This window comes from Rhinatrema bivittatum, chromosome 4 (genome assembly GCF_901001135.1).
Source record: "Rhinatrema bivittatum chromosome 4, aRhiBiv1.1, whole genome shotgun sequence".
Taxonomy (NCBI): Eukaryota; Metazoa; Chordata; class Amphibia; order Gymnophiona; family Rhinatrematidae; genus Rhinatrema; species Rhinatrema bivittatum.
In genome coordinates this window covers 352,641,823-352,664,150 of record NC_042618.1, presented here as the reverse complement: position 1 = coordinate 352,664,150, position 22,328 = coordinate 352,641,823, and positions in this window count along the sequence as shown.

Here is a 22,328-nt window from a genome sequence, read left to right as displayed (position 1 = left end):
AATATGGAGACAGACACAGATAGTTCTTTATTAGACAGGTAGTAGAACCACCAGAGGTGGCAGTAGTGAGCTGATGTGCCTGGCAGGGCTGAAGTCCCTCAGTTCCTGGAACTGCTATCTCCGGGTTTGCTGAGCTGTAGAGAGAGACTCATAGAAAGTGAGTAGACAGGGTGTGCTGGATACATAACCAGAAGTAGATGATACTCACATAGATTTAATAAGAAGGCTCAGTAGCTGGAGAGAGTTAGGCCCTCGAGAAACGAGTACCTGGTTCCAGGGACAGCTGTGAGAGAGCGATGGTAACTCACAGTTATCTATCTCTATAATGGTTTCTAGGCAATAGAGAATAGTTAGTATATTCAGGACAGGAGCCTCTATACGCGAGTACTGGTTCCTATATGCAAACTGAAATAAGAACTCATAATATCTGTATATGAAATAATTTCTGAAATAGATGAGAGTCTTCGGAGGGTTTTAGGAAAATTGGCCCTCGAGGAGCAAGTACCGGTTCCTATCTGCAATCTGTAATAACTCACGATCTCCATACCTGCAATAGTGTCTTAGACAGAAGAGAATCTTCAGAGTTCTAGGAACATGGGCCCTCGAGGAGCGAGTACCGGTTCCTATATGCAACTGGAATAGAAACTCACAATGTTCACGTCTGCGGTCACTTCCAGGCAATAGGGAGTCTTCTGAGCGTTCAGGGACGTAGGCCCTCGAGGAGCGAGTACCGGATCCCGTCTTAGCAATCTGAAAACAAGAGGAGAGAGCGGGGCCCCCGAGGAGCGGGTACCCCTGGTAAGTTTGAGGAGGCAGAGCAGCGAAGAATGAAGCGGGTCGAGATGATTCCCCACAATCAGTCCCTTGCTAACTCGATTTGTAAGCGTAAGCAAAGACCTTTTATGTTGGAAGCGGATGACATCACTACGGGGGGATACCCCCGAGGTTCGCGCCCTTGCTGGTACAAACTACGGAATGTGCACGTGCACGCACCCTACATCATCAGGAACATGGCGGATCCGCAGCGTCAGGCCAGCCCGGGGACTCCGGGAAGAAACAGCGAGGAGAAGCCGCGGCAGCAACTGTCCATCAGACCCGAAGGGAGTCACCTCAGAGGTAGAGAGAGTGGAGCGAGGGCAAGAGCATTTCTCCCGCGTTAATCTTACACATGTATGTAATAATGTGGTCAGTGTGGGAAAAATGCAAGCATAAACCCGCTTAAAAACCTGTGGGCATGGGAGGGGGGAGGGTTTTGGGAGTTAGGACTTGCTACGCTTCCAGTGTGCATGTGTTGCCATTATTACCTATGTATCGATTTACGGTTGATGCACTGTTTGTCATGTGACATGGTTGGTTTTATGTGAAAATTAATAAAGATACTTAAACATAGAAACCTGTGACTGATTTTGTGTGATTGCATGCAAATAGAATGCAAAGGAGGCAATTAACTATTCATGGGCTGTGTAGGGAGCTGCACATTGGTTAGTGCGGGTTTTTGTACACAGGTTTTTTTAGCTCCTGGGTCAGGGCTGGAAAGTTAAAGCACCTATCTGGAGGCCAGTTTACTCCAAAGCTGTCATTAGTGTGGTTGTGTGTCCGTGCATCTCTGGGGTAATCATGGATCGCTTTCACTTTTCTGGATGCTGTGGCACATTTTGCAGGTTGGCTGAAGAAATCTCTGCTGCATTTTCCATGCTTACTAGCATCTGCCAGTACACATGCCACGTGATCAGAGACGGAGCTTGAAGCATTGCTCTATCCACCTTCAGTCCCACTCCCAGACTACTAACTTCTTCACTGTTTTAAGAAAAGGGAAGGCTTTAGCCCCAAGAATCACTCAAGGGTCACCACATTAATGCGGGTTTCAGCGCTGTTTATTGCATAGGGCCTTGACCACGCGTATTTGCGCTTGTCTTCGCACATTTTACTTTTGTGCGGAATTTCTGCATGCATCTTGTTTACATACCTGTCCTTTATTACATTCCGTGGAGGCGCCTGCTTTTGCTGCACATGCTAAAAAAAAAATACACACAGATAACTAGCGCCGATTTCACCTAGGCAAACAGCTGTGTGGTAATTTTTGCCCTGCTAGTTTTGTGAGGAGAGGATTATGTGTCTTAAAAGTTTATGTTCTAGTGCAGCAATTCTCAATTGGTGTGTCGCGACATATCAGTATGTCGCCAAGCACTGGCATGTGTGTCGCCACTCCCGGTGTCCCACTGCCCCACTTGTGCTTCCCTTCTTACCAGGGGCAGACTGGCTGTTGCAGGTGATAGGGGAGTGCCACTGCCGGAGGCCGGGCCGGTGGGGCCGAAGTGTGGAGAGACCCTGCGAGCTGCCGATGGAGGCCGGACTGGCGGCAGCTGAAATGCGGAAAGACTCTGTGCACCACCGCCGGAGGCCGGCAGTGGCCGAAGAACAAAGAGACGCTGAGTGCCGCCGCTGGAGGCCAGGCTGGCGGCAGCCGAAGAGTGGAGAGACGCTGAGTGCCGCTGTCAGAGGACAAGCCGGCGGCAGCTGAAACTTGGAGGCCAGGCTTATTGCACCAAGCAATGAGAAGAGGCTCCACGTGAGCGTATGTGTGTGTGTGCGTGCGTGAGTGGCAGCTTTGTGTGTGCCTGTGGTAGAATGGGTGCCTGGGTGCGTGAGTGAGAACTTGTGTGTGTGTGGTAGAATGGGTGCGTGAGTGGCAACTTTGTGTATGTGTGGCAGAATGGGTGCGGGAGTAGAAGCTTTGTGTGTATGTGGTAGAATGGGTGATGAGTGGCAGCTTTGTGTGTATGTGGTAGAATGGGTGCGTGAGTGAGAGCTTGTGTGTATGTGGTAGAATGGGTGCCTGAGTGGTAGCTTTGTGTGTGTGTGTGTGGTAGAATGGGTGCCTGGATGCGTGAGTGGTGGCTTTGTGGGTGTGTGGTAGAATGGGAGCAAGAGCATTTGTGTGTGATTAAGAGCTTGTATGTAAGTGAGAGAGCTTGTGTGTGATTGAGAGAGACCATGATCGGAGGTGATGTGTTTCTGTGAGAGAGAGATAGACTGGTCAGGAAGATGACTGGTGTGTGTGTGTATGAGACAGAGACTGGTCAGGGAGGTGACTGGTATGTGTGTGTGTGAGACAGAGAATGGTCAGCGAGGTGACTGGTGTGTGTATGTGTGTGTGTGCGTGACTGATCAGGGACGTGACTGGTGTGTGTGTATGTGAGACAGAGACTGGTCAGGGAGGTGACTAGTGTCTGTGTGTGAGAGACAGATTGGTCAGCAAGATGACTGGTGTCTGTGTGTGAGAGATAGACTGGTCGGGGAGGTGACTGGTATGTGTGTATGTGAGACAGAGACTGGAGGTGACTGGTGTGTGCTTGAGAGACAGAGACTGGTCAGGGAGGTGACTGGTGTGTGTGTGAGGAAGAGAGACTGGTTAGGGAGGTTATTGGTCTGTGTGAGACAGATACTGTATGTGAGTGACTGGTTGTGGACTCTAAGGACGAGGACTATGAGGACAGCGCTTCAGCAGCCACTGCTGCTTCTGGTGAGTGCTATTGGCTTGCAAGGGAAAGGAGTAGGAGAATTGCTGGAGAGGGTAAGTAAAAGTGGCTTTTTAAGTTTATTTTTCTTGATTTACTGCCATTTTAATTATTGGATATTGTGTGATGTGTCTGCTGTTTTGAAATATTTTATGGATATTTGGACATGTTTTAATAATTTGTATGAGATTTTAACTGTTGGATGTTATTCTGTTCAGCAGCTGTTTTGTAACATTTTTAGTATAGGTTTACAGTTATTTCTATATGGGGATCTATAGCAGCTTGGCTTGTTCTGTTTTCCTAAGAGGAGGTGTATTAGTGTTTAGGGCCTGGTTAAATATTTGTAGTGTTGCCTTTTCATAGGTAGGGTTGTTACTGTTTGAGTGTGTTCCATAATGCAGGTGTAACTTTGTACAGATTAGTTTCTGTGCATTATTGCAGATCCTGGGACTGTGTTAGGTGCTATATTTCTCTTTCCATTTCTCCAGGTTTTCACTGCATGCAGAGTGGCTTTTTGGTTTTCCATTCCAGTTTCTGTCTCCATATTTATAATTTGTGGTGAAGGTCAGTTCTGGGTGTGTGACCGAGGTGAGGTATTTTACTAGCATGTAGGCATTTGTATCAATCTTATTTGTTGTGTTTTCTCAATAGGACATGCATTAGTGGTAAATTACTGTCTTTTCATAAGGAGGGGTATTGTGCCTGCAAGTAAAGGGAGTTTGTTTTGCTTTTACTGAGATGTCATCAGAACCAGAATATCTTTTCTTGTATGGTGAGTTGCACGGGTAATGCCCTAGTTTTGCTCTGCACCCATTTTTGGAGGTGGAGGGGGTTCCTGAGGACGCAGAATGTATATTTACATTTATCCCCATGACAGTCACATGTTCAGTGTGTCACGCATGTGAGAACCATCTGTCAGGTGTGTCCCGGCCGAAAAAAGGTTGAGAACCACTGATCTAGTGGGTAATACTTGAACGGTGTGGCTGACAGCAATGACTTTCTCTGATTCCATTGCCTGATCAGTGAAAAGAGAAAAGTGTGTGTGGGGGGGGGGGGGGGGGGGGGGGGGGAAGGAGCAGGTAAAGGGGGGAACAACGTTGGGGGTTTTTTTACCTGCTGGGCAAAATTTGAAAATTCCATCCACCAGACTGAAATTCCCCTGGTTTGAGTCTGACCTCATATTTTTCACCTCGTTCTCCTGATCCCCTCCCCTTCTTCACCTGCATGTCTACTGAACTGGAAGTAAAGCATTGAATAGAAGCCTCCATGGCAAATATATACCTTCCTGGCTTCAACAAAGCCAACATCATTGATACCAGTAATGCCAGTAATCTGAATGGTATTTGTATTTAGACCTGGTAACAGTGGCAGGACTTAAAGGATGATGTAACACTTTTGGAGGCCCTAATCACTTTGGCGCAAACACTTTCAATGCAGGTATATCAAATGCCACAAAATACTTCCTGCTTTGCAAAACTACGCCCTACCAAAAATAAATTCCATTTAACATTTTAATCTGTTTCCAGTATCACAGTGGCTTAAATGTAATGAATCATTGTTTAAAAAAAAAAAAAAAAGAAAGGTAGTTTTTAAGCAGAATGAATTTCCCGTAACTTTAGGATTCATTTTAATATGGATAAGCAATGATTTGACTCCAAAATCTTATAGTCACAACAAGGGCAGGGTTAATTACTTTTCTGCATGGGAGTTCATCTTTCAGGAAACCAAACTGCAGAATAGTGGTGAAACTGTTAGGGTGCGTGCTGTCAATGTAGAGGGAAAAAAAAATGCATTGATTATTTGAAAATCCTGTTTAGTGAAGATCAGCGTCCTTCCTCCTAAGCATTAGAGAAGGCAGCTCTTATACAGTGCACACTGAGATACTGTGTGATGGTCTGTGGAAGCTGAATTTCAGCACAGTCAAACGTGAGTTATGTTGAGAGGTATAAGCGTTAAGGTCAGGTATATATCAGCATTATTATACTCTCGGCATGCAAAATTAGCTTTTCAATCACAAATTATTTCCTGTGAGTTTTGGGTATGTTCAACAGCCTCAGAAGTGATAGGCTCCCAATTTCTCATGCAGGTGCTCTTGCCAGCTCTGGTCCATTTGGTGAGATGGTCTTGGAAGAACTGCACGTCCCCCGTCCCTCCACCTCCGCCTTCCAGCATAGCACTGGCTCTCAGCTTCTGGCTGCCCCCCCCCCTCCCCCGATGCCAATTAAGGAATCAAGCTGCTGAAACATCCTGAGATCAGGAACAGGGCCCGTTTGGGAACCGTCTGGAAGAAAAAAAAAAAATAAAGAGGAAAATCTTAGTACACGCCCAGACAGCAAAACTCACATAAGAAATCACCGCTACCTAAAGAAATACAGGATCACAGTACAACAGCTGCCATTTTACCCTACACTCAATGGTTTGTCTAATAAGGAAATCCATATTGGGCATCTTCCAATCAAAGTTCCCCTTCCTAGGCACAAAGCAGATGAAACCCCTTATTGAATAGGATCCCAAACCATTTTCCGTCCATTAGCATTTCATATACTTGTTGTTTAATGAAATGGAACGAGGTCCTTTTATTCCACTTTCCTAGGTGCTCTGGGCCATGTCTGCTTGGCATGCACACAGGCATGGGCAAAGAAAACACTTCGATAGCAAATAGGGCGGGCAGCATGCGCTGTAACAGCCCAATGAATAGCACCTAACAAAATATTGCATCCTGGAACCTGCTTTTCATCTTTGAATTGGTCAGAGTGATTCTGTGTTCAAGGAATATGGTTGCCGCATTAGTTCACCCGAACATTAGAAAGAAAAGACGTTAGAGTGATATCTTTTTATAGGACTAACTTGGTGCATGCATGAGTAGCTCTCAAGCACTGTCCTTCAATAGGGTCGGTACACAATCTTATGTTTTCCCTCAAATGCCCTTCTTTCCATACACGCCCTCCTCCCCCAGTCCCCCTTCCTGTAAGTGACACCCCTCTAGGGGGCCAATGCGATAATTTTGTGCAGAAAACGGGCGCTCAGTGTTGAACACCCGTTTCCCTAACGCGCACCCAACGCCTCTCCTGGGCGCGCGATCCAATATTAAAATGAGGGGTAGCGCTAAAAAAGGAGGCGCTAGGGACAAAGGTGCGTCCCTAGCGCCTCCACGGCATCGGGCGCACAGGAGAAGTGGCTGTCAAGCGGGTTGGGAAAACGGACGCTCAATCTATGCACATCCATTTTCTCCTGCTACCAGCATATACATGCACAAGATACATACACTGGACTTTTGGCAAGTCTTGTGTGGGGTCAGGAGGGTCCTCCAAGACTTGCCAAAAGTCCCTGGTGGTCCAGCGGGGGGGTCCGGGAGCGATCTCCTGCTTGCAGGCCGTTGGCTGCCAGTAAACAAAATGGCACCGATAGCCTTTGCCCTTACTATGTCACAGGGGCTACCGGTGCCATTGGTCAGCCCCTGTCACATGGTAGGAGCACAAGATGGTGCCGGCCAGCCATTGCTTCTACCATGTGACAGGGGCTGACCAATGGCACCGGTAGCCCCTGTGACATAGTAGGTCAAAGGCTATCGGTGCCATTTTGAATACCGGCAGCCGAGGGTGTGAGTGCAGGAGATGGCTCCTGGACCCCCCGCTGGACCACCAGGGACTTTTGGCAAGTCTTGGGGGGACCCTCCTGACCCCCTCAAGACTTGCCAAAAGTCCAGTGTATGTATCTTGTGCATGTATATGCTGGTAGCAGGAGAAAATGGATGTGCATAGATTGAGCGTCCGTTTTCCCAACCCGCTTGACATTGACAGCCACTTCTCCTGTGCGCCCGATGCCGAGGAGGCGCTAGGGACTAGGGATGTGAATCGTGTCCTCGATCGTCTTAACGATCGATTTCGGCTGGGAGGGGGAGGGAATCGTATTGTTGCCGTTTGGGGGGGTAAAATATCGTGAAAAATCGTGAAAAATCGTTAAAAAATCGAAAAAATCGAAAAATCGAAAAAACCGGCACATTAAAACCCCCTAAAACCCACCCCCGACCCTTTAAATTAAATCCCCCACCCCCAAATAACTTAAATAACCTGCGGGTCCAGCGGCGGTCCGGAACGGCAGCGGTCCGGAACGGGCTCCTGCTCCTGCATCTTGTCGTCTTCGGCCGGCGCCATTTTCCAAAATGGCGCCGAAAAATGGCGGCGGCCATAGACGAAAAAGATTGGACGGCAGGAGGTCCTTCCGGACCCCCGCTGGACTTTTGGCAAGTCTCGTGGGGGTCAGGAGGCCCCCCACAAGCTGGCCAAAAGTTCCTGGAGGTCCAGCGGGGGTCAGGGAGCGATTTCCCGCCGCGAATCGTTTTCGTACGGAAAATGGTGCCGGCAGGAGATCGACTGCAGGAGGTCGTTCAGCGAGGCGCCGGAACCCTCGCTGAACGACCTCCTGCAGTCGATCTCCTGCCGGCGCCATTTTCCGTACGAAAACGATTCGCGGCGGGAAATCGCTCCCTGACCCCCGCTGGACCTCCAGGAACTTTTGGCCAGCTTGTGGGGGGCCTCCTGACCCCCACGAGACTTGCCAAAAGTCCAGCGGGGGTCCGGAAGGACCTCCTGCCGTCCAATCTTTTTCGTCTATGGCCGCCGCCATTTTTCGGCGCCATTTTGGAAAATGGCGCCGGCCGAAGACGACAAGATGCAGGAGCAGGAGCCCGTTCCGGACCGCTGCCGTTCCGGACCGCCGCTGGACCCGCAGGTTATTTAAGTTATTTGGGGGGGGTTCGGGAGGGTGGGGGATTTAATTTAAAGGGTCGGGGGTGGGTTTTAGGGGGTTTTAGTGTGCCGGCTCACGATTCTAACGATTTATAACGATAAATCGTTAGAATCTGTATTGTATTGTGTTCCATAACGGTTTAAGACAATATTAAAATTATCGGACGATAATTTTAATCGTCCTAAAACGATTCACATCCCTACTAGGGACGCACCTTTGCCCCTAGCGCCTCCTTTTTTAGCGCTACCCCTCATTTTAATATTGGATCGCGCGCCCAGGAGAGGCAGTTGGGTGCGCGTTAGGGAAACGGGCGTTCAACACTGGCGTCCCTCTGCACATCCCTAGTATTTCTGCTTTTCTGTTTATTTTTCGGACTGCTCAGAAATTAACGCCTTGGCAGGCGTTAATTTCTGAGGGTAAAAATGTGCACATTGGGCACACATTTTTTTTTTAATCAGAGGAGAATAGCTAATAGCCTCATCAATATACATTTGCATGTGATGAGCGCTATAGCTTCGCAGGGGGCTGGACACGTTTTTGGTCGCGCTAATCCCCTTATAGAATAAGGGGTTGTAGACACGTGTCCAGAACCCGTGTCCAACCATGGGTTAAATAGTGTGCTTGGCTGAGTGCACTGAATTGCATCGGCCTGTTTATTTATTTATTTTTGTTCTCTTGCTGTGTTTCATCCAAGTTCTGAGCTACAACACTGCACATGGTACTGTAATTTTTCCCTCCCTGCTCAGTCTGTCCTGGGGAGAGAGTGGCAGAGGGAGAGAGTGAGAGTTGTGTGTGCATAGTATGGAGTGATCTAGTTATCTCTCTGTTTATGGAGGTGTGGTGCATGTCTCTTTGGGATTATGTGAGTGTGATCTATCTCTGTGTGAGGTGTGACCTGTTATCCTGTCTATCTGAATGCAATGTCTCTGGGTCTCGGATGTCTGTCTTTCTCTGTCTGACTTGGTGTTTTGAGCCTATCTCTGTGTGTGACTGGGTATGATGCTGTGTATTTGCTTCTGTTTCTGTCTAGGTGTGGTGTGTGGTGTGACCCGTGGTGTCACCTGTAGTCTGTTGTGGTATGTATCTCTTTATGTAAGGTGGTGTGGTGTGTAGATGTATCCTTTTGGGTGTAGTGCATCTCTCTTTGGTCCTGCCTGCCTGTTTCCTGCTCTCTTTTTATCTGGTATAGTCTGTCTGGTGTCATATGTGTGTGCGTCTTTCTGGTTGTGGGCTGTCTGTGTCTCTCTTTGTCTGACTAGTGTGATGTGGCATGTATCTATGTGGATGGGTGTGATGTATCTTTCTTTCTGTTTCTGAGAGCAGGGTATGTCTCTGTCACTGCATCTATGTCCAGGTGTGGTGTTTCTGTATGTTTCTGTGTTTGGGTGTGAGGTGTCTTTGTCTCTCTCTGCCTCTGGGTGTGAGGGGTCTGTGCCTGTCTGTTTTTGTCTCTTTGCCTCTGTCTGATTGTGGTATATTTGTGCATGGAAGCAAAGGAGGCCACGGCTCAAAATGTTTCCTTACTCCTGCCATAGGCCATAGAAGGCAATGAGAAGACCACTGCAATATCTTACCATGGCCACAAGATGGGCCATGATCACCCAAGTCTGTGAATAACAGATAAGGCACTTCACCCCCACACATACACGGACAGAGATAGGCTATTGGTATTCTATTGTAAAAGAATGTGAGATGAGTAATGGCACAGAAGTAATTTTGTACTCTCTTACACTGTAGTAAATAAATATTCAACCATAATGTGACAGTACTCTGATTATGAAGATTCCTTGAAATATAAGACACAGTTAATTGATATACATTGCCAGTAACTCAATTAAAACCCAGTGTAAGATCGCTCTTTCATTTTATGTTGGCTTATTTCTTTTAATGACTATATTATTCTTTGTACAATCTAATTCAGATGAGGTTTATTTAAACCTAATTTAGGATGATCATAATACATCTGTCCACGATCTCTGTGGGAAATGATTCTTGCTTCTAACAAAAGATTAGCGCTGCATATTGTAAGGCATATAGATGGCTGAGAGGTTTCTTACTGGGATACAGAATGAATGGAACTTGTTACTGGTTTGCCGAAGTTCAATGAGTCAATGATGTTGGTCTAGTTCAAAGGGACCAAGCATTACCCAGAAATAATGTACTCTTAACCTCTGCATCTGTGATCACTTCCTTTTATTTATTTAATCTGAAATATATCTCACTAAGAAAGCTCCATGAGATGGAGCATTCACCTAAGTCATGGAAGTCACCTTTCGCCATATATTAGTTCTGTCACAGTAGGGAATGTACCCACTGCCCAGTGCCATACATCTGGCCCCAGCCACTAATGGTATTCTTGGATACTGTGTACAATATGTTCGTGAGAACTCATTTATAGAAAGATTTTTCTTTATACATTTGGAAGCAAGTAAAAAGGAATATTACAATAATAGCAGCAATGGGGGGCAATTTTTGAAATGCAAGCCCCATGGTTATGTTGTATCTGTGGGCCTGCAAGTTTATTTTCTAAAAGAAATTACCTGCGGAGCTTTTCTTTCAAAATTGGGGCCAGCAGGGGAATGTGGGTACTTTGTAGCAGATGTAAAGGACACGTGTGACAATATGTTGGTGAGGTGGGGTTTCCAAGTCAATCAAACTCCAACCCCTCGTCTCTGTCCTCCTGCTTCCTATGGTCTTTCTCTCCCCATACCCCACTCCATCTTAGTCTTCCTCAGCAACGGGACCTGGTGTCATGAATCCGGCTGCTAGATAGCCCCCCACCAGAGGAGCCCTCACTGAGTCACACTCAGACCACTCTAACTGCTGCCCTGAAGGCTGCATGATGCAGCAAGGCCAGACCTATAAGAACCTCCCTTACATTATATACCCCACCTCAGTGTGAATTCTCCTCTGACTTTGGCCAGTTGTTGTGCTTTTGCCTGTATTGCCTTGCCCTTGTTCTTTGTTCTTGGACCTTTGCCTGTTTAACGTTGCCCTGTGTATAGTTCATGCCCTGTTTAGGGCTTCTATCCTGCCTGCCCTGCCTTGTCTTTTCTCTTGCCTGTGCTCCTTGTCTTGTTTGGGCCTATCCTGTCTGCTTGTACTCTGTGTCCTGTCCTGTCCTGTGTAAGCCCTTCAATGACCTCCCTTGTCTGTGTGTTTCCCAGTGATCCTTCTGCTCCCTGTTACCTTTCTGATTCCTGTGGTTCTCCCAGTGGCCCTCTTGTGTCCTGGGGGTCTCCCAGTGGCCCTACTGTTCCCTGAGGGTCTTGGTGGCCCTCCTGTGTCTTGTGGGCCTCCCAGCGGCCCTCTTGTGTCTGCTTCAAGCCTCCCAGTGGCCTATCCTGTTTCCATATATTCCTGCTTTGTGTTCTAACCTGTTCCTGTCTGCCCTGGTTTTGCCAACTTTGACCATAGCTTACCTTGTGTCTTTCCAGTGCACTCCTTGTACCTGAGAACTTTGTTCCTGACCTACTGCACTGCCCTCCAGAAGACCTGCCAGCCATCAGCACCAGAGGGCTCTACCCAAAGGGAAGGTGGCTGGTCAGGCACAAAATCTATGCCAGTTCTGCCTGCTCCTGACCCCTGCAGAAGACCGCATGCCTGATCTGCCTGCTCCTGACTTCCGCTCCTTCCTGCTTGGGGGCATCACCAAATTGGCCAGCCCGGCTGTGACACCTGGCCTCAGGCTAGGCCCCAGCATCGGGTCTGGACCTTGGCCTATTTTTCTATTACAATGAAATCAATAGGGCTTTCCCCCATTGGCTTCATTGTAAAACAAAAAATGAATGAAATGAATTAATGAATATTTTTTATTTTTGAAACTAAAGAAACAAATTGAGATACCCTCAAAACAAATTAATGAATAGAAACAAATTTTGCCCTTCTACACATCCCTATTATTTTATACACATTCTTATTTATCCCACTTCAAATATTAGAGAGCATGGGTTGTAAATATTATAAATAAAAACATTAACTAATTAATTAATAACAGGGCAGTGCTAGCTTTTTTGCTGCCCTATGTGAACAATTAATGTGCTGCCCCCACCCTCATTCATTCATTCATTCATTCTGTCTCTCCCGAGCCCACCAAAAAAAGCTCAACTCCCTTTAGTGATATAAACTTTAACAATTGACACTACTCCCCCCCGGTCGCCGAACCCATGGCTGGTGCAAGGGTATTAGGTGCCCTAGGCGAACCTTATAGCCTTGCACAATGCACCCCCCTCCCCCATATTCCACACACACAGTTAAGAGTTATGCATTTATATTTTACATGAAAAATATTACAGTATTCTGAGGTAAAACTTATATTATATTTACATGCAGTTCTGTGATTCCAACCATAAATCCCTGCAAAAAAGACATTTGGAACCCACATGGTATTAGGCCAATAAGAACATAAGAAATTGCCATACTGGGTCAGACCAAGGGTCTATCAACCCCAGCATCCTGTTTCCAACAGTGGCCAATCCAGGCTACAAGTACCCAACCACTAAGTAGATCCCATGCTACTGATGCAGGTAATAGCAGTGGCTATTTTCTAAGTCAGCTTGAATAATAGCAATTAATGGACCTCTCCTCCAAGAACTTATCCAAATTTTTAAAACCCAGCTACACTAACTGCACTAACCACATCCTCTGGCAACAAATTCCAGAGCTTAATTATGTGTTGAATGAAAACAAATTTTCTCCAATTAGTTTTAAATGTGCTACTTGCTAACTTCAAGGAATGCCCCTAGTCCTTCTATTATCCAAAAGAGTAAATAACAGATTATGATGTGTGTTGAGTGCGGGCTTGACCCTCTAAAAGCCCAAATCCACTAATACACTTCCTAATAGGACAATGCCTCACCTCAGTCACACATGCTGAATATAAACAAACCCTCACGAAATGCAGACTAGAGCAAGCATAAAGTAAAAATGGAAGCGCGCAGACAAAAACTGAACTGGAAACTGCAAGAAGCCAGGCTCTCTATGCAGTGCAACAATGAAAAAAACAGAACCATCACCATTACTCAAACATGAAACAAGAAAATCAAGAAATAAAATAAAGACATAATCATAATACTAAAAACATACTAATAATATTATTTTAAAAATCTGGTGAATAAAAGAAAAAATAATTAAAAACTCATATACAAGGTTTTTTTAAATGTCCCAAATACCAATAAAATATTTCAAAACAGCAGACAAAGCAAATAACACCTGAAAAATAAAAAGGATTTAAAAAATTCATGCTCTCCATACCTGGGTATTTTTTATTTCCAGTCACCCTGGGATTGTCGTGAAAAAGTGGGAGTGGGATGCACAAACGTTTTCCTCTCTTTCTTATATGCACAAACACACACACAGACACAGACACACAAACACACACAAGCTCATACACACATACGCTCCCTCTCAGACAAACCCAGAGGTGTCTCCAGCTCTCTTTGTTTGGGATCTACCACCAGCCCCAGGCCCTCTTCTTCATCTCAGCTGCTAGCAGGTTGGCATCCACCTGCAGCCCCCATTTTCTCTCTCTCTCTCACACACACATCCCAGACAAGCTCACATTTACACCCACACACTCCAGGCAGGCTCCCATTCACATCCATCCAAATGCCAGGCAGGCTCCCATTTTCACACATACAAACTCTGCTCATCCCAGGAAGGCTCCCATGCATGCATGTTCACTTACACACACACACCTCAGGCAGGCTCTTATTCACACACATATAGACACACACACACACACATATGCAACCCAGGCAGGCTCCCATTCACACACCCATCCCAGGCAGGCTCCATTTCACTCACAAACACCCATCCCAGGCAGCATCCCATACACACACACACACACACACACACACACACACACACCCCTATCCCAAGTAGCCTCCCATCCACACACCCACTCATCCCAGGCAGCTACCCATTCATACACACACACACACACACACCCCCATCATAGGCAGCCTCCCATTCACTCACATACACATGCAGACCAGGCAGTCAGGGTCCATGGGCATTTCCTCCTCTGCTGCTGCTACCAGCTTGATCCTTCTTTGTGGAGAGAAGCCATTCTACAGCTCCTCTTCATGTGCTGGCCCCGAGATAATTCAACACTTGCAGTGCAGGCACTTCCTGTATTTTCATCTCGTGAGAATACAGGAAGTTCTAGCACTGTGAGTGTAGAATACCACGGAGCCAGCACTGGAGGAGGAGCTGCCAGACGTGCTTCCTCTGCTGTGGCCTCCTGCTTCTGCCGCTGGTAGGATCGGGTCCACCGGTGGCACCATGGACCTCCTTCTTCCGCCACTGGTGGGATCGGGTCCACCTGTGGCAGCACAGGCATTTCCCTGCTCCCGATGCCGCTCCAACAGGTGTACTGCCCTGTGCAACTGCAAGGTTTGCATACCCAGTGGCACCGGGCCTGATTAATACTCACGTGTATCCAAGTGGATTCACATGGCAACCACAATTCTTTGTATAAAGATGAAATTCTAAAGGTACATCATTCCATGTAGAAATCACATGAAATCATCTTTTATTTGATAAGTATTTTTGAGGGACCAAACATTCTGACTGTTTTCTCTGTCCACTTCACTCTTCCACAAATGTGCACTTTATTACAGGAGAAAGGGGCATGAATTGCCAGTAGGCTGTTTGTGAGGGTAGGGGCTGGAACAGGAGTATAGAGGGAGTTGAGACTGAAGGCAGGCAGGCACCCTGTAGCTTTCTTCAAAAAACTGAATTGAAAGTTGGGAAACTTCAGGACTGTTGATTCTGCAGCAGGTTATCAATTATGCAGCAATAAGCTAATTATGCAGTTTTACCCTGACCACACAATTGTGGGAGTTTTGTGCCTTTTAATTTTAGTGTAGTTTCCAAGTTAGTCCACTTGAATGTGCTGAAATAAAGGTCAACAAATAAAGTGCTACCGTTTATTGACAAACTTAATACATTTCTTGACTAGCTACACTCCTTTCAAAACACAATGAACAGGATATGGGAAAAGAAGATTTTACCAAAATGTAAGGTGATCACAGATTACATTACAGTGGTGGTGTGAAGAACTAGGGAAGGGAGAGTTGCTGTGTTAGCAGCATGGTAGAAAGGTGATAAGAAGCACAGATATGTCTGCTTTTGTTTATTTTGAAGTGCTTGATCATTTTAGTCACAGAATGGGAGAAAAACCTTAGTGAATCAGGCTGAATGTAGTTTCTATCTTAAGGAGATTTATTCCTGAAAATGCTCTTTTTTTTTTTGCACACCTCTGAATTCTTCAGAATAGCATATAGGACTAGTGTGAGCTATCATGATACAGTAATAACAAACAAGGAAAAAATCTATAATTATCTTACAAATGAGCCAAGAGTAAATCACTGTCTCAGCTGCAATTACAGCATATCAGTTAATTTTATGAGCATTCTGACAATTGCTTTATTGATACTCAGAAGCTATTATAAAATGAAAGGCAACTTACCATACTGTCCTGGGGAATGAGAGCATCCAGTCTAGTAGTTTCAAAAATAAAATCAATCAGGTTTTCTAAAGACAGCCTTGCTTAAAACTAACAGCGCATAAGATCAGTTTCTTTCCAAGTTTTCAGTAAAGCAGCGAGCGGGTGGGGTGAAGGGAGGAAAATCAAGGGATAAAAGCACAGCTTTCAGAAACACTCCTTTGTCATCCACACTGCACAGGCTGCAAGGTTCAATGGCCTCAAAGCAGCTATATTAAATAGTAAAGCATGATAAATCATTTCAATCAACGTAGTCACCAAGTGATAGAAAATTCAGACTACACCATTCCATTGATGAGAAGGGGGTAGTATGTGAGCAGGGGCAGTTCTACCATTTGGCAGGGTGAGGCGGTTGCTTCAGGCAGCAAAGTTTTTGGGGCGGCAAAAAAGTGCTCCCCACAAAACAGCCCTCTGGTGACCGCTTCATTTCCCTGTCAAAAAAGAAACTAAAAGTCCACTCAGTGGCATGAGGCAGAGTAGGAGGACAGCAGCGCCGTTTGAGGAAATACTGGTGGGGTTCCCACCCTCACTGGCAGGAAGAGAGCAGTAGGGTGTGAGAAACTGCTAGTGAGGTTCCCACCCTCACCGGCAGAAAGATGGCAGTGCGGATAGCTGACATATCAGCAGCAGAAAGTTCCACACGGGTGCGACAGTACTTTTTGATGATATACAGGTGGAAGTTCTCATGCCCCATCGGCAATAAGAAGAATGGCATGCTAGTGAAGTCTTCTTCCCACCCCCCATGGGCAGTAAAATAACATCCCTCCTAAAGCCCAGAAGAAAGGGGGAGAGGGGGCCTGAGAGGTGTGTGTGTGTATAAGAGGAAGAGGCTGCTTGTGCATGAAATCCTCCATGTATGTGTGAGAAGGAGCCTGGGTGTATGCATAAGAGAGTAAGTGCCTGTGTGTGTGTATGAGAACCTGCGTTTGTATATGAAACAACTTGCTTGGGTATGAGAGAGAGCACCTGCGTGTACGTATGAGAGCCTGCATGTGTGTATGAAGGAATGCCTGCGTATGAGAACCTGCTAGATACGGAAACTCATTGCTGGGTCAAGTTTATCTTCATACGATACCATGTATTAAATGGTTATCGTGGCGATGAGCCCAAAGAATTATTAGACTTCTTAATCATTAGGTAACTTGATTATATTTGCACATGTATTCGAGTCCACGGGAAAAACATTTTTTTGTTGTTGTTTGAAGCTTGTGAATTAGCTCGCGCTATCGCACTTATCTTATTGCTGTCATTACTGTAAATAGTAAAGCCAAATGAGAATATCCTTAATATATTGTGAAAACACTTAAATGTTGGTTACTGAGAACAGGAAAGGATACATACTTTTGTCGGACCGAAGTATTGTCCGTTGACAAGAAGTGCGGCACTGCGGCAGACTGTCACTGCTAGCTATGCTGCTTAGCGGTGATTTTTAGCAATGCAATATCGCACTTATCTTATTGCTATCATTACTGTAAATAGTAAAGCCAAATGAGAATATCCTTAATAGAGATGTGAATCGGAACCGGAATCGGTTCGGTTCCGGTTCCGATTCAAATCGTGCATTTTTTTTCGTCTGGCCCGATCGGTTTTTTTTATCGGCTGCGCCCGATCTGATAAACAAAAAACCCACCCCGACCCTTTAAAACCGCTCCCTTAGCCTCCACCACCCTCCCGACCCCCCCAAAAACATTTTAAAATTACCTGGTGGTCCAGCGGGGATCCCGGGAGTATTCTCTCGTGCTCAGGCTGTCGGCCGATAAACAAAAAAACCCACCCCAACCCTTTAAAACCACTCCCTTAGCCTCCACCACCCTCCTGACCCCCCCAAAAAAGATTAAATGATTTCTTTGCTTTGGTGTTTACTGAAGAGGATGTTGGGGAGGTACCCGTAATGAAGAAGGTTTTCATGGGTAATGATTCAGATGGACTTGAATCGAACCTTGAAGAAGTGGTAGACCTGATTGACAAACTGAAGAGTAGTAAATCACCTGGACCGGATGGTATACACCCCAGAGTTCTGAAGGAACTAAAAAACGAAATTTCTGATCTATTAGTTAAAATTTGTAACCTATCATTAAAATCATCCATTGTACCTGAAGACTGGAGGATAGCAAATGTAACCCCAATATTTAAAAAGGGCTCCAGGGGCGATCTGGGAAACTAGTTAGCCTGACTTCAGTGCCAGGAAAAATAGTGGAAAGTGTTCTAAACATCAAAATCACAGAACATATAGAAAGTCATGGTTTAATGGAACAAAGTCAGCATTGCTTTACCCAAGGCAAGTCTTGCCTCACAAATCTGCTTCACTTTTTTGAAGGAGTTAATAAACATGTGGATAAAGGTGAATCGGTAGATGTAGTATACTTGTATTTTCAGAAGGCGTTTGACAAAGTTCCTCATGAGAGGCTTCTAGGAAAAGTAAAAAGTCATGGGATAGGTGGCGATGTCCTTTCGTGGATTGCAAACTGGCTAAAAGACAGGAAACAGAGAGTAGGATTAAATGGACAATTTTCTCAGTGGAAGGGAGTGGACAGTGGAGTGCCTCAGGGATCTGTATTGGGACCCTTACTTTTCAATATATTTATAAATGATCTGGAAAGAAATACGACGAGTGAGATAATCAAATTTGCAGATGACACAAAATTGTTCAGAGTAGTTAAATCACAAGCAGATTGTGATTAATTGCAGGAAGACCTTGAGACACTGGAAAATTGGGCATCCATATAGCAGATGAAATTTAATGTGGATAAGTGCAAGGTGATGCATATAGGGAAAAATAACCCATGCTATATTTACACAATGTTGGGTTCCATATTAGGTGCTACAACCCAAGAAAGAAATCTAGGCATCATAGTGGATAACACATTGAAATCGTCGGTTCAGTGTGCTGCGGCAGTCAAAAAAGCAAACAGAATGCTGGGAATTATTAGAAAGGGAATGGTGAATAAAATGGAAAATGTCATAATGCCTCTGTATCGCTCCATGGTGAGACAGCACCTTGAATACTGTGTACAATTCTGGTGGCCGCATCTCAAAAAATATATAATTGCGATGGAGAAGGTACAGAGAAGGGCTACCAAAATGATAAGGGGAATGGAACAGCTCCCCTATGAGGAAAGACTAAAGAGGTTAGGACTTTTCAGCTTGGAGAAGAGACGGCTGAAGGGGGATATGATAGAGATGTTTAAAATTATGAGAGGTCTAGAACAGGTAGATGTGAATCGGTTATTTACTCTTTCGGATAATAGAAAGACTAGGGGGCACTCCATGAAGTTAGCATGGGGCACATTTAAAACTAATCGGAGAAAGTTCTTTTTTACTCAACGCACAATTAAACTCTGGAATTTGTTGCCAGAGGATGTGGTTAGTGCGGTTAGTATAGCTGTGTTTAAAAAAGGATTGGATAAGTTCTTGGAGGAGAAGTCCATTACCTGCTATTAAGTTCATTTAGGGAATAGCCACTGCCATTAGCAATGGTAACATGGAACAGACAGTTTTTGGGTACTTGCCAGGTTCTTATGGCCTGGATTGGCCACTGTTGGAAACAGGATGCTGGGCTTGATGGACCCTTGGTCTGACCCAGTATGGCATTTTCTTATGTTCTTATGTTCTTATGGTAGTCAGGAGCACTGTGCTTCCCTGATCATCATCACAGTTCTCTGTTGTAAGTGTTCAAGTAGGTGTGTGCAGCAAGACCTGGTTGTTCTTTGTAGCCAGGCAGTTTTTTAATGAAGAAATGATTAGGATACGGTTTACAAAAGGATATACGTCCATTTTCTAGCACACTAGTAGTGAAAACATCAACACTATCTAGCTTGTGTATTCTGTCAATGCAAATGTCATCTACTATTACCCAGCAAAGGTCCAGTCTTTGGGCATAAGGAGTGTTGTAAGGACCATCGTGTTGCTGACAAAGCTTGTGAAGTCTCAGCATAACCCTACTAATTAGGAGCAAGATCTAGGCATTGTGATGTAAAGGTGGGAAACAACTGGCTGTAGCTTTCAGGTGGGGCTGATACTAGGCAGCCTCTGGTGTAGAGATTTAATTTTGGTTGTCTGGTATCTGATTATAATCTATAAGAATAGGGAGAGGTAGTTCAATGCTGCCATCTACAGCTTTTATCATGTAATCAGTTGCCCTCCTCCCAATGGTCTCTAATGTCCCTGCACATGTTCTCAGTGTGTAGGATGAATTATCTTCCTATATATTAATAAAGTTTAGAACTATCAGTAATCTATTACTTTGATCATCCATGATCATGATTTCTCAGGTTGACCCTTAGGATGAATCTTACCAAGGCATAATTTTTTAATAGGAGCTGCCACTATGTCCTTCTCCACAAGCGTTTGTACATTTGAGAATGACTTCTGGCAATACTCTCTGTTCTCCATCTCTTTCCACGCCATCCTTTGAGACAGGTACTTTGAGAAACTTGATTTTTGCAGGGCAGTTACATGTTTGTCACTGTCACACTCAGTGCACTTAATGGCTGTTTTTTTAGTCTTTAGAGAGGTGATTTGTGGAAGAACAGTATCTGAAGCAGATTCCTAATTCCTTGAGCAAGATTTTAAGTCCATCCAGCGGCTTTTCTCTGAAACCATGGAACTTCTTTAAAGGGTGAGGGTTTTTTTGTGCAAAGGATATTGCCTGTCTGGATTCTGTCTACTTTCTGGTTTGTGGCAGTAGGAAGAGTGGAAGATGTAGATGCCACGGGTGAAACTTCTGTTTTGTGCACAGCTACAGATTGTATTAAGTTACCATAACTTTTAAATGGCTGTTCATCCCAGGTGGCTTGGGATGGTCACATCTGAAGCATCAAGCATAAAACTTGGATCATTTCTTGTCACCACTAAGTCCTGGATGAACCTGAAGAAAATTGTGAAAAGTAGAAAGGCAACATTATTGATTTTATATTTTGAACCTTGGGAAACCCATTTTTGCCACAGGTTGTATGACAGTTTCTTCAAGATTGGTTTTACTCCTTGGACAGTGTCTCTATAGCTGAGGTCTGGAAAATATGAGTCAGCTTTAGCTGCCTCAAGTTCCAGTAGTAGATCTCCAAGGTCTTGCAGCTTGTCATCTTTATTTGACATTTCTAGAAAGTTCTCAGTCCTCCCACTGAGAGATATTGAATGTGCACTGACCTTAGTCTTTACAAATTTTGAAGTTTCGTTGCCCAACCATTTCACTAGCAGGTTAATCTTCTCCTTAGGGTAATGTTCAGTTCTGAGATGACTCATAGAAACATAGAAACATAGAAACATAGAAATGACGGCAGAAGAAGACCAAATGGCCCATCTAGTCTGCCCAGCAAGCTTCACACATATTTTCTCTCATACTTATCTGTTTCTCTTAGCTCTTGGTTCTATTTCCCTTCCATCCCCACCTTTAATGTAGAGAGCAGTGATGGAGCTGCATCCAAGTGAAATATCTAGCTTGATTAGTTTGGGGTAGTAGCCGCCGCAATAAGCAAGCTGCACCCATGCTTATTTGTTTTACCCAGACTATGTTATTAGCCCTTATTGGTTGTTTTTCTTCTCCCCTGCCATTGAAGCAGGGAGCTATGCTGGATATGCGTGACGTATAAGTCTTCTCCCATGCCGTTGAAGCAGAGAGCCATGCTGGATGTGCATCAGAAGTGAAGTATCAGGCCCATTTGGTTTGGGGTAGTAACCGCCGTAACAAGCCAGCTACTCCCCGCTTTGTGAGTGCGAACCCTCTTTTCTTCTCCCCTGCCGTTGAATCAGAGAACTATGCTGTATATGCATTGAAAGTGAAGTATCAGGCTTATTTGATTTGGGGTAGTAACCGCCGTAACAAGCCAGCTACTCCCCTCTTTGTGAGTGTGAATCCTTTTTTCCACATTTCCTCTTGCTGTTGAAGCTTAGAGCGATGTTGGAGTCACGCCTGTGTATGTTTATTTAATAAGGGTATTGACTCCAGGCAGTAGCCATCATTCTGGCGAGTCACCCACTCTTCATTGGCAGCCTCTTGACTTTATGGATCCACAGTGTTTATCCCACGCCCCTTTGAAGTCCTTCACAGTTCTGGTCTTCACCACATCCTCCGGAAGGGCATTCCAGGCATCCACCACCCTCTCCGTGAAGAAATACTTCCTGACATTGGTTCTGAATCTTCCTCCCTGGAGCTTCAAATCGTGACCCCTGGTTCTGCTGATTTTTTTCCTTAGGAAAAGGTTTGTCGTTGTCTTTTGATCATTAACACCTTTCAAGTATCTGAAAGTCTGTATCATATCACCTCTGCTCCTCCTTTCCTCCAGGGTGTACATATTTAGATTCTTCAATCTCTCCTCGTACGTCATCCGATGAAGATCCTCCACCTTCCTGGTCGCCCTTCTCTGTACCGCCTCCATCTTGTCTTTGTCTTTTTGAAGGTACGGTCTCCAGAACTGAACACAGTACTCCAGGTGAGGCCTCACCAAGGACCTGTACAAGGGAATAATCACTTCCCTTTTCTTACTCGATATTCCTCTCTCTATGCAGCCCAGCATTCTTCTGGCTTTAGCTATCGCCTTGTCGCATTGTTTCGC